General features: G+C 43.9%; 1 protein-coding gene across 4 annotated transcripts in view; it reads left to right on the top strand.

Moving 5' to 3' along the window:
- CYRIB (CYFIP related Rac1 interactor B) overlaps positions 1 to 13,893 on the top strand; it is a 96,948-nt gene that overhangs the window by 12,775 nt on the left and 70,280 nt on the right. For 2 of the 4 annotated variants that reach the window (XM_054270586.1, XM_054270761.1), the window contains exon 1: positions 8,093 to 8,209. The exons of 1 other annotated variant lie outside the window; for it this stretch is intronic. The gene's annotated coding sequence lies outside the window, so the exon portion shown is untranslated. Of the gene's footprint in view, positions 1 to 8,092; positions 8,210 to 13,893 lie in introns of those variants that run through there. One more of the 4 variants, XM_054270553.1, reaches the window with a different exon arrangement.

Genomic DNA, 13,893 nt, shown 5'->3' on the forward strand with positions numbered 1-13,893 from the left:
GTGCCCTGCATTTCCCACTGGATCTTCTTCTGTGCAAACCTTCTCAGCTCCTCCCTGTTTCCAGCTCCTTCCTTCTCTGCTAAGTTCCCACTGCAGCTCCCCCAATGTCTCTCTCACATCTTGCCAGCCAGGCAGGAGATGACCCAAGCAGGCTGACTGGGCAGTATACACATGCTGTTGAGTGTCCAGCACCACAAACCTGATTTCCAGGGGAGTGCAGGCTGTGTGTCCTGGGACAGGAAGAATGGCTACCTGGCATAGGCCAGGGGCTCACAGGCAAACTGGAAAACAGCTCAGAATGATCAGCCTCACTGCATAACACATTTCTGTGTGAGACACACTGCTGCTCCAGCTTTTGTGCCCAGGTTTGTTGGTTTAGGACTAGCTTGGCTGTAGAAAGCCAGTGTGTACAGCAGATCTCAGCATTTGTGTTTTTCTCTCATCTACAGCTTAGTCTGCAAGCTGCTAGGAGCAGGAATTGCACCAGTGGTTTTTTAAGGCATTGTACAAATATTTCCAATTTAGCTTTTTGCATCTGAAATTACTGAAGTGTAATGGCATCATTTTAGGCACTTGGAAGTTTTTGGAATGGGAGGTACCACTGCCAGGCTTCGTAGCCTTCTTGCTTAATGTCAAACGAAAAGTCTGAGGTCAGAAATATGGTCTAAGTTTCAGAGTTACAGCCTAGCACCTCACAAGAGAAGACTATTTGCTTCTTTCAGGTTTTTAGCTTGTTCACTGCCTGAGACAGGAATCATTTAGAATCAGGAGAATATGAGCATGTATTTAAAAAGTCCCGCTGGTTTGTGATGCAATCCTGCAGAGGCGGTGTGGTCATGGGGAAAGCTGTCTAGTCTGATCATTAACATAATAGCTACCTAAGCTGTGACTCCAGGAACCCACATGTCTCAGATGGGACTGGATCCAGATTGCTATAAACAGGCACAGAATGTTTCCTAGCTCATGCATGGGGTTTATCAGCTGGACATAAAAAATATTATCTTTTAATCAATTGGGAAAACTCAGAATAAGTTTAAGCAATTCCAATGTGCAATACCAGCTTTACTGTCTTTTCTTGCTAACTGAATCTCAAACAGCTGTATCTGGTGCTATATTTAGCCCTAGGTGCCATATTCCTGCTCAGGAAAAAGGAAGAGAAAGACGTCTGGTGTGCAGTGTTGCAGTTCCTCAGCAGAGGAAGTGTTTAAGTGCCTGCCTAAATGCTTTGTTTCATGGAAGTGTTCATCTGCACTCAGTCTGTCTCTCACAGATTACAGCACAGGAAAGTCCTGGCTTTCCATTTCCTCTGCTAGCAAACTCTTCCTTGCAGCTAGAGGGACTTGTGCTTGTGGGACTAGCAAGGACTCTGTTTCTGTCCCTCGAGCTACCCAGGCATCTTAAAATGACTGTGCTCAAACATTCTGCTTCATAACCCAAACATGCCTACCATGAAGGTGATGGGTGACTGGGAATTTCTTATCCCACAGAAAAAGAGTGCTACCTAACCACTGCATGTGAGGTCATGGGCAAACCTATCAGAAAATGTGTGTACTGATGAGAAAAGGGTTTCTTTTCAGCAATTTGGTACACTAAAATGATTTTAATGTCTGCTGCTCTTTGGAGCATATTGATGGCATTGTGAAACAGCAGAAGTATAAAGGTATACAACAGATGACTGCATCAAAACAGTGTAATTTTAAAGAGGTAGATGCAGTTGGTGAGTTAGTAACTAAATCATAGTCTATTTTTTCTCTCATTATTCAGTAGCCTTACACTCAATATCACTTAGATCACACACAAAGATAAATTTTGTTTATAGAAGTTCAAGTGAATGCTGCAGAACCAGTTGAGGTTTTGATTTTTGATTTAAATTGAATTCTAGTTTTCAGATGGGACCAAACATTCAGGTCCTTTCAAACTGTAATAGTGGCACAAGGGCAGAACAGCAGCAACAGTGACCCTGCAGTGCTGTGAGGTGCTGAGCCCCTCAGCTCGTGGTTGTGCCTCTGGAGCTCAAGGAACAATCCTGTGCAGCCTGAGATGCTGCCCTTGCTCGTGTCTTGCCCAGCAGTGCCTAACACTGTTCCATGAAGTTCATGTTTACTCACTGAATTTTGTAATTGTCCCCTAAGATTGGTGCTCTGCAGAGCCCTTCCCTGAGGTGCTTTCATTAACTTACCTATTTCCCCAACAGAAGATTGCAGCTTCCCCTGTGATGTGAAGAGGAAACTAAGAACAGCTGTAGCAGAGGAAACAGCTGAGGCAAAGTGAAATGGTCTCTTGACAAGGTCCCTTGGTAACACCTAGACACAGCCCAGAAACAGAAATCACTTACGAGCCAAATGCTCTTCTGAGGGCTTCTAATAACAAATGAATTAGGCACTTTGGGGAAAAAGAAAAAAAAACAAACCACCCACCAATAAACAAAATCCCTGCAATGATTACATCACGACAAAGGATGGGATCAAAGTAAAATACCAGTCTCATGCTCCTGAGGTAGGCAGAATTCTCAATGAGATCAATGAATATTTGTTTCCATCAGGGCAGCACAACTGTGTCAAAAACTCCCAAATCAAACCAAAACAAAAAGCTGGGTTCTCTTCCAGAGAGCCATGAGACAATCTAACTCTCTGGGACATTGTCTTCCCTGTTCTCTGAAACATTGATTCTGTCCATTAACTGAATACTATTATGCTGCTGATCTGAAAAATTCAGTGGGGAAGAGAAGAAAAAGAAGAAATAATGTTTGTAAGAAAGTTCCAGTTCACATATATATTTTATTTCCTCCTGTGGCCCTGGGGGTTTACTTTGTTTAATAAACTAGCTTGACTGGGGCTAAAGGGAGGTCAAATGAAACTCTGCCACTCTACAGCACCTGATTTGCAGCCTCCTCTGACTTGGTGAAGCCCTCACTTTTAAGTAGCACTGACTGGTACTCAGAGTGAATAAATACAGTGACATTTAGGAGTTTACAGAGACATTTAGGAGTTTTGCTGGAGAAAGGCACCTCTGAAACGAGCAAAGGTGATGGACTCAGCACCTGCTGAGGTGATCACAGCTTTTCCATTCCCCAAGCACAGACACACAGGTGCATCTGGGCCTTTTCCTCCACTGAGTGCTGCAAGTTCAGAAGTGCAGTCTGTGGCCATGACCTCCTAAACTTGGTGATGCTGGATTATCTCAGGTGCTTTGCAGGCCTCTTCCCTTGCCAGTGTGCTACCAGCACAGGTTCAACACTGCAGCCACTCAAAGGCTTGTCAGTGCAATGGAGTCCATGTGAGATCACTGGAGAAATTCTGTATTTCACAAACTTTTATAAGCAGCTTAAAGATCTCAGAGTCTAATACTGTGTTCTGCTCTATTCTGCAGCAGGTCTACTACTGTAATTTATCTTTCTATTTTCCAGTAGAGATAAAACATGATTAAAATAGCTGCAGTTCCTCTTTCCACCTTCCTCTATGCTTACTGGTCTGTAATCTTCTTCTAATGCAGGCTTAACACCTGACATTTTCTCTTTTTCCTTCATTTTTCTTCCCTGTCTCTCATATAGATGAGCTACATTTTTGAGGTAAGGCAGCAAAATGTCAAAATGTGAAAAAAAGAGCTTTATTTTGTAAAATCTCCATTATTCTCAATCACAGTCCAGCTGACATGGCACTGAACCTCTCTGTTTTATTTGACTTAAAGAAGTGTTCATTAATTGAGATCCTGCTGTGTGTTTTAGCTGAGGCTCCCCACATGAAGGGGCCATGCTGATCATAGGAGGAACAACTGCATCACCAGATGAGCAAACTCTGAAATAATCTTGGACCTTGTAATGGCAGAAGAGGAGATGTCTGATGCAATTAGTCACGTGAAGTGACTGGGGCATAGCATGAGGAAATGACAGGATTTCACCAGGTCTGTCAGGGTAAAAAGACTGAACTCCAGAAGCATTTCAGTTTTCTCACTTGCCACCCAAATATCCAAATGACCTTTTTTTGAAGGGGGGGAGGGGAGGCATTCTGAGACTGTGAGTGCCTGTGTCCATGCAGGTATAAAACATTCTAACTCTGGCATGACAGTATCTGGAAGCACTTCAGGGATCCTTATGAAGTGATTTGATCTTGGCTTTTTGTTTTGTCTGCGTTTCTGGAAATTTATATAGATCGTTCACATTTTGTTACTGTTTACAAAACTGTTTATATTCTGAAGAGCAACATTCATATCAGAGGATTTGTGCTATCTAAGTGAAAGCCCTGGAGGACTCTGTGGTATAAATGTGACTGCCTCTGCACTCTCTCATCTACTACTGTGCCACTTGAGAATGTGGGGAAATCTGGGCAGGGGAGGGCAAAACCTGATGTTGGTTTTATCTGAACTGAAAGGTGCTATGAGCCACAACCCTAACAAGGAGCCCTGCAAAGCTGCATTTCTTCCATTCTTCACATTTTCCATAAGAAGTTTTGTCTTTAACCATTTCTTTAAAAGAATAATCTTTAGCCATAGGATGTTTCCTTTCTATTTTCATCCATGTAATGGAAGAGCTATTGCTGTCCTCCCCCCCAGAACAAACAGGGCTGCTGTCAGTGGTCAGGGCACTCTATTGTCCCTGCTGAGCACACATGGCCAGGGTGATGGTCACTTCTTTTTCCCTCTGGACTCTCTCCTCTAGGCTACCATTAGGTTGAAAAGCAACCCAAATATTCCAACAGTGCCTGGCACCTAAGGGCAGCTTTGCTCCTGTGGCTTTATTTATCCATCTGGCCATCCGTATATAAAGTCAAGTCATCTTTTGTCACTGGTACATACCCACAGATACGCAATACAAATACATCCCAGAGTAACTTTAGAGCTTATTAATCTCTTCTTAATGAAAATGCTCTGACCTGTTTTCTTTCCTGTCAGACATACCTACCTGGTACCAACTAACAAAATCCTCAGGCATTTAGCAGAATAGGAACAGGTCTGTTACCACTCTTTTATTCTATGATACTAACCAAAAAATATAGTCTTTAATTCTGTTTTATTGTTGTTGTTTTGGGGGTTTGTTTTTTTGGAGAGAGTTTTAAATTTATTGCAGTGATAACCTGATAAAATAATTTTGCATTCAGAAGAAGCAATTAAGAAATTAAAAGAGAAGGCAGAACTAATAGAAAATTGCTGGGTTTTTCAGTCATGCAGCATTTTCCACAGCGTTCAATGATTTTTTATGCTTCAATTATCATGTGGGATGTGGATGTCTTAGTGTGCAACTGCTGTTAAGCATCAGCGACACTCAGCATCTGGGCATTCTTGTACTTGTGAAAGATGTGAGATCCAAATCAAAGGTATCTTACAATTTTGAAGAACACTGAGGACTATATATTATGAGAAACCTGCTCATGGTTTCAGTAGGGAATTTTCTTTGTCCAACCCCACGCTGCCAAGCCCCAAGTGCTTTTTAATGTTATGAGGAACAACAACTGCTCATCCCTGAGGCTGCTTGTGTGTAGCTCTTTAGCTCTGTGCAGAAGGACAAAGCTCTATAGTACAACAGGTAAGACTCCTGGTTTCTATTAAGCCCAAATGGTAACAAGTCCAACATTAACTCAGAGCACAATCCTGCTTCCCTTGAATGCAGTTCAGTGGAACCTGGGTCACCTCCTGCGTGGCACACAGACCTGTAAAGCCCTGCAGACTTTAGAGAAGATGAGGATGTGGTGCCTCATCTCAGGAAGGAGTGTGCATCGATTCACACCTCAAAATTTGTATCCACTGCAAAAAAATCCTTTCTGTGGCAGAAGTGAAAAGCCATGTCAAGCATTTGTTCAGCCACTACACAAATCGCACACAGCAGAACTGTGTCCGTCATTCTGCTGAAGGTGCTGCTGTGAAAATCTTTTTTCATCTCTTCTTCAACATCTCCTCTGTTTGCTCCAGTACAAACCTCTCAGAGCCTCCAGAGCTTGTCTGAGCACTCCCTTCTCCCTGCTTAGCTGAAGGTATGTGGTGCACCAGCCCTGGTCTTGCCTGACTGCTACCCAAGGACCAAAACTCAAGTGTGGTGATTTCCTTTGAATTCACCAAACAGGTTTTGCAGCTGAACTATACTCACAAATGGTTTCCTTCATATCCCAGGATACTCTTTTAGCTAGAACACTTTAAAGTTATTATAATTAATCTATATATCTTGAATCCTAATAAGTTAAAGACAAACTAAGTTTATCAGATTAAGTCAACATACACATAGATATAATAATAAAAAGAGAAATACATTGACATATAAATAAATCTCTGAGCTATTTTCCATTTTTGTGCTTTCTCAGTGGGTTTAGAAGTACCTGATATTCACTATATTTGTCACTTAACAAACTGCTATCAGGCTTTGAAGAGGAACTAGTAGAAGTGGTTGGAGTGGTTGGTTTGTCTCTTTTAGACTGAGAAATACCCTTTGATTAGAGCTGTGTCGATGTTTTACTATTGGAAGGTGCACGTTTTGCACTGCCTGGCTGCTGCTGGTCTCTGAACCACTCCCGGTGCAGCCTCACTGAACGAGCTGTGAACTGCCCTTGGTGTTAGAACAGCTCAGTGAGGAGGCCAGGGGGGACTGCATGGCAAAATTTAGACAAGCATTGTCTAGATTCCAGGCTACTTCAAGGAAAAAAAAACACAAACAAACAAACAAACAAAAACCAAAGCAAAACAAAGGCAAAACAAAACCAGCAGAACTTTTAATTGTTTTCTTTCTAAGTAGGTCTACGTGGAATTTTACTGAAGCAGCAAGCCCTGAAACTAGGTAATTGTGCAATCCCTCTGCTTTGGCAAATTTATGCACAGAGGAGAAGCAGTTCAGCGTGTGCTTTGTCCCTGTGTGAGGATACCAAAATCCAGGGTGAGATATAGAAGGTGAAACCTTCATAAAATCAGAGAATCACAGAATATGCTGAGTTGGAAGAGACCCACAAGGAAGATTGAGTCTAAATCCTGACCCTGCACAGAAAGCCCATAATTAAGTCTATGGGACGTTCTTAAAATATGTTTTTGTGTTTGGAGTCATTTAGAATCATTAATGCTGGAGAAGACCTTTCAGACCATTGAGCCCATTCATAAACCCATAGCAAAGTCACCACTAAACCACAACCCTAAGTGCTACATTTACGTGTATGTCAAACTCCTCCAGTGATGGCGACTCCACCACTTTTATGCGCAGCCTGTCCCAATGCTTGACAACTCTTTCTAAGAGGAATCTTTTCCCTCATATCCAATCTAAACCTTCCCTAGTGCAACTTGGGGCCATTTCCTCTTGTCCTGTCTCTGTCACTTGGGAGAAGAGACCTGTCAGGGAGCTGTAGAAAGCCATAAGGTACCTCCCGAAGTTCCTTTTCTCCAGGATAAATGATCCCATAACCCCATGTGGGTTTTTTTTTTTTTTTTTGTGATTTTTAAACATATTTTGCATGTCTTTTGCATTTTCGCGAGGATGGAGGTGGAAGGCATTCCTGGATCAGCCTGAGTGCAATGGTATGGGGTTCTGGCAGTGCTCACTGACGAATGGAACTTTCCACATTTTTTACAATTATTTATTTTTGCTTTGATCCACCTGGGAAGACATTTCTGAACGGCTTTGAATCATCAGCCCCACTTTTCCCACACAAGGAGCACCCCATCTCCCTTCCCAGCCTGCCTTTGCCAGCTGCAGACACTTCAATGCCCGAGCCCGGCCCCAGAGAAGCCCCGGACCCGCACGGCTGCTCAAGCACCGATGGCGAACGCTGATTGAGTTAATGAGCTGTGCCCGGGGCTGCGGGAACCCCGCGGCCCCTTTAAGGGGCTGCCCCACTCGCCGCCTCACCCGCCCGCCCGCCTCTCTTTCGCTCCCCCGCCCGTGCCCGAGACACTGGGAGTCGAAGCAGGTGCATGCGCAGTGCGCTGGCGGCCGGGCGCGCTTGCGCAGTCACCTGCCGCTGGCCGCCCCCCCCCCCCCCCCCGCCCCCCCCGGTACATCCGGGTCAGCGCACGCCCGCCCGCACGGCCGGTGCCCGCGGTGCTGTGCGGCCGCTCCCCCCCCTCCCCCGCTCCCCCCTCCCCGCGCGCGCTCCCGCCGCCCGCGCGCGCTCCCGGCGCGCTCCCGCCACCCGCGCGCGCCGCTCCGTCGCTGCTCCGGCCGAGCGGGGGAGGCGGCGGCTCCGGCTCCGCTCCCGATCCCGGTCCCGCTCCGGATCCCGGTCCCGCATCGCGGGGCGGCTCGGTGAGTGCCGGGAGGGCGGGAGGGGCCGGGCGGGGCGCTCGCCGCTGCATCCCTCGCGTTCCCTCGGCGCCGGCGGCGCGACCCCCGCCCCGTTCCCGCGGGGCCGCCGCTCCCCGCCCGGCTCCAGCTGTTGCTCTCCCCGCTCCTCAGCGCTTCGCAACTTCTCCCGTCCCGCCGCCGCTTCCCCCCGCACGCCGAGCAGGGGCCCCGGGGCGCGGGGGAAGCGGCGGCCGCTGCTCCCTCGCCGGGGACCGGCCGCCCTGCCCCGGGCTGCCCCGGCGGCTCCTGCCCCCCGTGGGTCCGGTTCGTGCCCGGTGCGGGTGCGGGCGGCTCCCCGGGATGCGGGATGGATTGACAGTGCTCACGGATAACGGGAGGGGAGAGCTCCTGGAGGGACATCCGCAGTGCTCCCGAGTGCGGCTGAACATGCCGCGGGTTCAGCGGAATCCAGGGATTGGGAATACGGTGCCAAATTTGTCATGGGTAGGGTGTATCCTGCAGGTTTGTGTGCGGCGCTGTGATGCTGGGGCTCTGATTCGAGGTGGGGTTAAGGTGAATTGAGAGTCTGTAACAAGAGAGTGTTGTTTCTAACCTATTCATTATGTAGCCGATAAAATCAAATTTTAATTCCATTATAATTTTCTCCCATGTAATTCAATGATAAGGATGCCTACAACTTAATTTATTGTTACTTTTTAATCTGGTGTCATATCACTTGGTAAAAAAATACAAGAAGTTTATTCACAGAAACATTTGAGACCCTGAAGAAAGCAAGAGACTCTATGTTATGAAGGTTTTTGAAGTTTTTTTCTCTATCTGTTCCATAGCATCAGCATCCAGGATCCAAATGTCAGCAACAGTGTGACAGCTGTCATACTGCTGTGATAGTGGAGTATTACTAACATTTAAAATCTGTCATTCTGAGTTTCTGGTAACATAATATGGAAATACAAGTGTACATTAGCATGTATGTTAATCTTCAAACCAGTAAAGCATTTTCTAGATTGATCTGATAATCTGGGTTCTTCCTTATTACTGTTTGTAATGGTAAAAATTGCGAAGTCTCTTTTGCTCAAATTCTCCCCCCCCTTACTGTTGTAGAATTTGCTTTCTTTGTGCTCTGCTTGGACTTTAAATACAGCGTTTAGTTAATCAGCATTTTCTGTTGTAGGTTGTGTGTTGGGCAGCCTGAGATTATTGTTGTCAAGGTTGGAACATGGGTTCAGACTTAAAAGCTTCCCCCTGACAAATATCTTTGTTGAGCAAGGTGTGTTGTTTTGCAGAATATATCTTTGGTTCTGTGTGGCAAGCTTAACAGCAAAATCCTAAACCACATGAATAAGATACTGCTGTTACATGAAGTTGGATTGTTTCTTGCCTGGCATACAGGGAGTATTCTATTGTTGAAACAGAAGCTTTGAGTAGGAGAGAAGATAGCTTTTTATCCCATTCAGACTGTCAGATTTGTGATTGCATATATTAGCTGTCTGAGAGCAGGGGCTGTGGAAGAAGTGATCCCAGGATTGTTTTAAAATATCCCTGTCAAGAAGTGCCACGATTATATGAAAGTAAGGAATGAATTTGATCCCATCTGTTATACAGCTTCCATTTGTCATCAGGTGCTCTAGATTTTCTTCCTTGTTTGCAGTTTAGCTGGGGCCACCTGAGGGGACAGATTATAGAAGAGTTTGTCTTCTGAAAGTCCCTGCCTCTTCCTGTGACAACCTTCCCTGCTCTGGCTGTGGAAACCTGGTGTCAGCCAGTTCTCTGCTTGCATACAAAACTGTCCTGTCCCTTTATCTGGGTTTTGTGTGGGTCTTTCTCTTCATAAAGAGAAAAAAGGATTCCATTTTTTATTGTGTCTAGCAGTAGTTATATATATTTCCAAAAGAATCGATTGTTAAATTAATTGAATGCAGTATTTAAAGACACTTATGGGGGCACCTTAAGGTATCTGTCACCAGACCTCTAACAGTGCTTACTAAACACTTGGAATTAATACTGTAAAGAGACAGAAGGGCAGGGAATATTTGTATTGCAAACTGCTAAATTATTGAGTAATACAGTAACAGAAATTGTCTCTGTCATTTGGAAAAGCATATGTAGGGGCCACTTTGGATTTCTGCAGCTGCCTTGGCATGGTAAACATAAATGCAGATTTTTTTTTTCCTCTCACTGTGTATCTTGGAGAACACAGACACACAAACAGCCTGCAGTCCCCTTTTTCTTGTTCCTGCCTGCCAGCTGGGGGCATAGATGGAACCAATGCACGTCTTGATTTAGTGGAGACAGGCAAAATTAAAGCCTGTGTGCAAGGAGTTGGATTTGTTTTTTAAGCAGGTTTGTGTGTGGCTGTTGTAGTTCATTTGGTTGGTGATTTTTAGGAAATGATGATACTGGTGCAAGTCAAGGTTGTCACCTTTGCCTGTCCTACCTACAGACTTGTTCTCTTTAATGATACCAAGAGTTTCTGTCATTGATGTAGATGGGCATAAGTGAGAAGAATGACTCCTGTTCCTTAAGGTAATGTTAAGTACCCTGAATGCATTAGAAATCAGTTTTATGAGACACATTAATCGTAAAAATGTTTGAAAATACATCTTCAAAGCTGAAATATTTTGAGTGTTGTCAAACTGCATCTCATGGATTATCAGCTGTCAAGCAAATGTGCTACAGGCAAGGCATGCAGCTGATGTGAATGCATGTGCTGAATCCACACAAGGCTTGGATGTCAGTGCCAACTCCTGTGCTTGGAGCCAGGATGCAGAGAGTCATCCTGGTGGTCCTTTTGGTCCAACTGAATCCCTCCAGTCTGTCAGCATGGCTTCAGAGGTGATGGCAGTGTGGGGACTGGGGATATGAAGGCAGCTCTGCTTGGGTTGGAAAGAGTTAAGCACTGGGGATCCTGAAGCGTTGGCCCTGCTTGCTAGCTGTGGCACCTGAAATATGTGCATCAGTTAGGCAGGGTAAGAATTATTTCAAATAATTTTCCAGCAGTTAATGTTGGCCACTTGTACCATTTGATGTCTTTTCTACTCCCATTTGTTTGCATATATCGAGAGCACTTTAAGTAAATAGATGGTCCTCTTGCACACCTCTTAAATTTTCCTCTATTATTAATCTATGGCTATATAAACTTGACTAAGGAGTATCAGTATTTTCTTCCTTGTGATCGTGGAAAATTTAACACCTCTACCCAATGCAGAGAAATCTGTATTTCTCTTCATGTTTACAAAGACAGGGACTTACTTGATGCCTTTAATTTCAGGATCTCTTATAAAATCACCTCAGTTTCCCCCTGTCGGTGATTCAGGAATGTTCTCTCGAGTGCCACAAGTTGGCTGCTGCAGCTGGCAGCGTGTTTCCAAATGTCTAAAATTTGCTGAGAGCAATAGGCTCTTACATATGCACTGTTTTACATTTGCAGTTCCAGTGCTTACTGGGGATACATGTATTGCAATCATATAAACAGCAGAGCTTAACAGAAACCAATGACAAACAATGAGCAGTTTTAGAATTGACTAGGTAAAGCTGAAAGTATTTTTAGCTGCAGCACTTTCTCCTGTGTTCCCCATCCCCTGTGGTTTTAATTGCATTCTGCTTTTTAGAAATGGCATTTTGTCCTCTCTGTCACGTGAAAGCCTGATGTACAGAGAGTACCTTCACTGTGGAAACAGTGAAACGAGTTACAGGCAAAGCATAATTGAAAGGTGTAAGGGAAATTATGCAGTCTTTGGCCTTTCACTCATGATCATTGAATTTCAGGATAGTTGTAAGACAGTCATAGTTGTGAGGTAAGGACTGACCCTGTCCTGCTCAGTATGTTTATGTGGCTTATGAACTCAGATCTGTTGTTATAACCTTTATTGTCTGGTTATGCTGCCCTCTTCATTTGCCGTTGCTCTCGCATATGGTTATATTGATGAAATGTTTAGTAATTGATTTCTGGTTAACTCTCACAATGTTGATGTTGTTCATGTAATTGATTTGTAAAAGTGTTTTTGGTTCCAGACTTATTATCTTTGAATGATTTTTAGGATTGCTTTTTCGGCACCTAGAAAATGAATTTTTATTATTCTAGTACCCAGACAAATGTCAATACCTAAAGTGTTGACTAATTTTTGTGTCTTGGGAAAGGCTGTTTTTTACCTTCTTTGCACTAACCTAAAGTTCTGATGCTGCATTTGGGGAATGGTGTCTGACTGACCACACCTGCCTTTTTTTTCTCTACTACATGAAATCATTGCAGGACTGTAGGAAAAATTGGGGACTAAATATCGCTGAAATGAGGAGTCTGTACTTATATACAATCTTCAAGTGTGTAAAACTAGTTTTCTGTAATAATGTTTGTATGGGAGGATATATTTTTATTCTTCTACTCCTGTTCAGTGAAAAGGCTGTATGGTTTGTGGTCTTGATTACGAAGTGTTGGACTGATTCTCTGGCTTATATCTGCAGCACTTGGGATTCCCAGGTGGTCCCTGTGCAAATAGTGTGACTGGGTCTGGGACAGCTTAGCTTGTGAGATTTGAGTGCTTTCAGTTTGGTGTGGCTGTAGCTACAGAAATAGCTTGCCTTGCAAAACAGGCCTTCTGTCTGCCACCCACACCAAAACCTAAAGCTTGATCCTGTAGGCAGTTAATGCATTTATCTGGGAGGCTGATTCCATCAGCAAATGCTTTACCTGAAATTGGTGTCCACCAGGCAAAAAAAAATCTTATATTGGTAATCACTTTATATATAAGAAAGTGCAGCAGAACACTGTCCTAGATACATTTTAAAAGCACTTTTTACTTCAGACTACAGGGCTTAAATGTTCCCCGGTAGCAGGAGGCAGTTCTGTGAGCAAATTCTGTTTAACTGGCGTAGTTCAAAAGACTCTTAAATTCAGCCACGAGGCAATTCTGGTTCTCCTTCAGTCCTAGATGATTAAATTAAATGGAGTGTTAGCGTGAGTAACTTTTTCTGGTGTACTACACAAGGTAATAGATGAGTTCCTAGGAGCCCTAGTTGTAAATTAGATGACTGGAAAGCCCCGTTTCTGTGTCTAGTGGCTGTAGCAGTTGAATAACTTCAAAAGTTGGATCTAATTGCGTATTCTCCTAGTCAGGTGTGGCACTGGATGATGGCTCCTTCTCCTTTTTATTACAGCAGTCTTGAGGGTAACATCCTCAGGGAAACAGATTTCTTGCCTTTTTGTGTTGCACAACAAAGGTGTTTGTTTCAGCCTCTGATGTACAAATCAGTTTGACCCTCTATTGAATAATAAAAAAAAAACCACCAAAAACCAGACAGCCTACTGAATTCAAGCACTGTTATTCTGGGGAAAAAAAAAGCTATAAGAATTAATAAGAAATACAATAATAGCAGAATTTTTGTTGTTTTGTGGGTGTTTAGGTTTTTTTTGTTTGTTTTTTAGTTTTTTTTTGGGGGGGGGGGGCGGTGGGTTTGTTGTGGTTTAAACAGAACCTTCCCGTTCAATGTCCTTGAAAGTGAAAATTCTTAGGCAAAATGCATTCTGGGCATGAAAAGACAGTTAATTTCTTGTTGTATTTGCACCTTTTATGTGCTGAGACATATGGTTACTTGAAACTGTTCCCTTCAAAGGTGGAAGTGAAATAAGTAACCACTAGACTCCATGAGGCTTCATTTCAAAGATAAAATTGCTGACCTTTTACATAAAT

This window comes from Melozone crissalis, unplaced genomic scaffold, assembly GCF_028551555.1.
Source record: "Melozone crissalis strain CALT ecotype California unplaced genomic scaffold, PUWL_Pcris_2 ptg000002l_1, whole genome shotgun sequence".
NCBI classification, from domain to species: domain Eukaryota; kingdom Metazoa; phylum Chordata; class Aves; order Passeriformes; family Passerellidae; genus Melozone; species Melozone crissalis.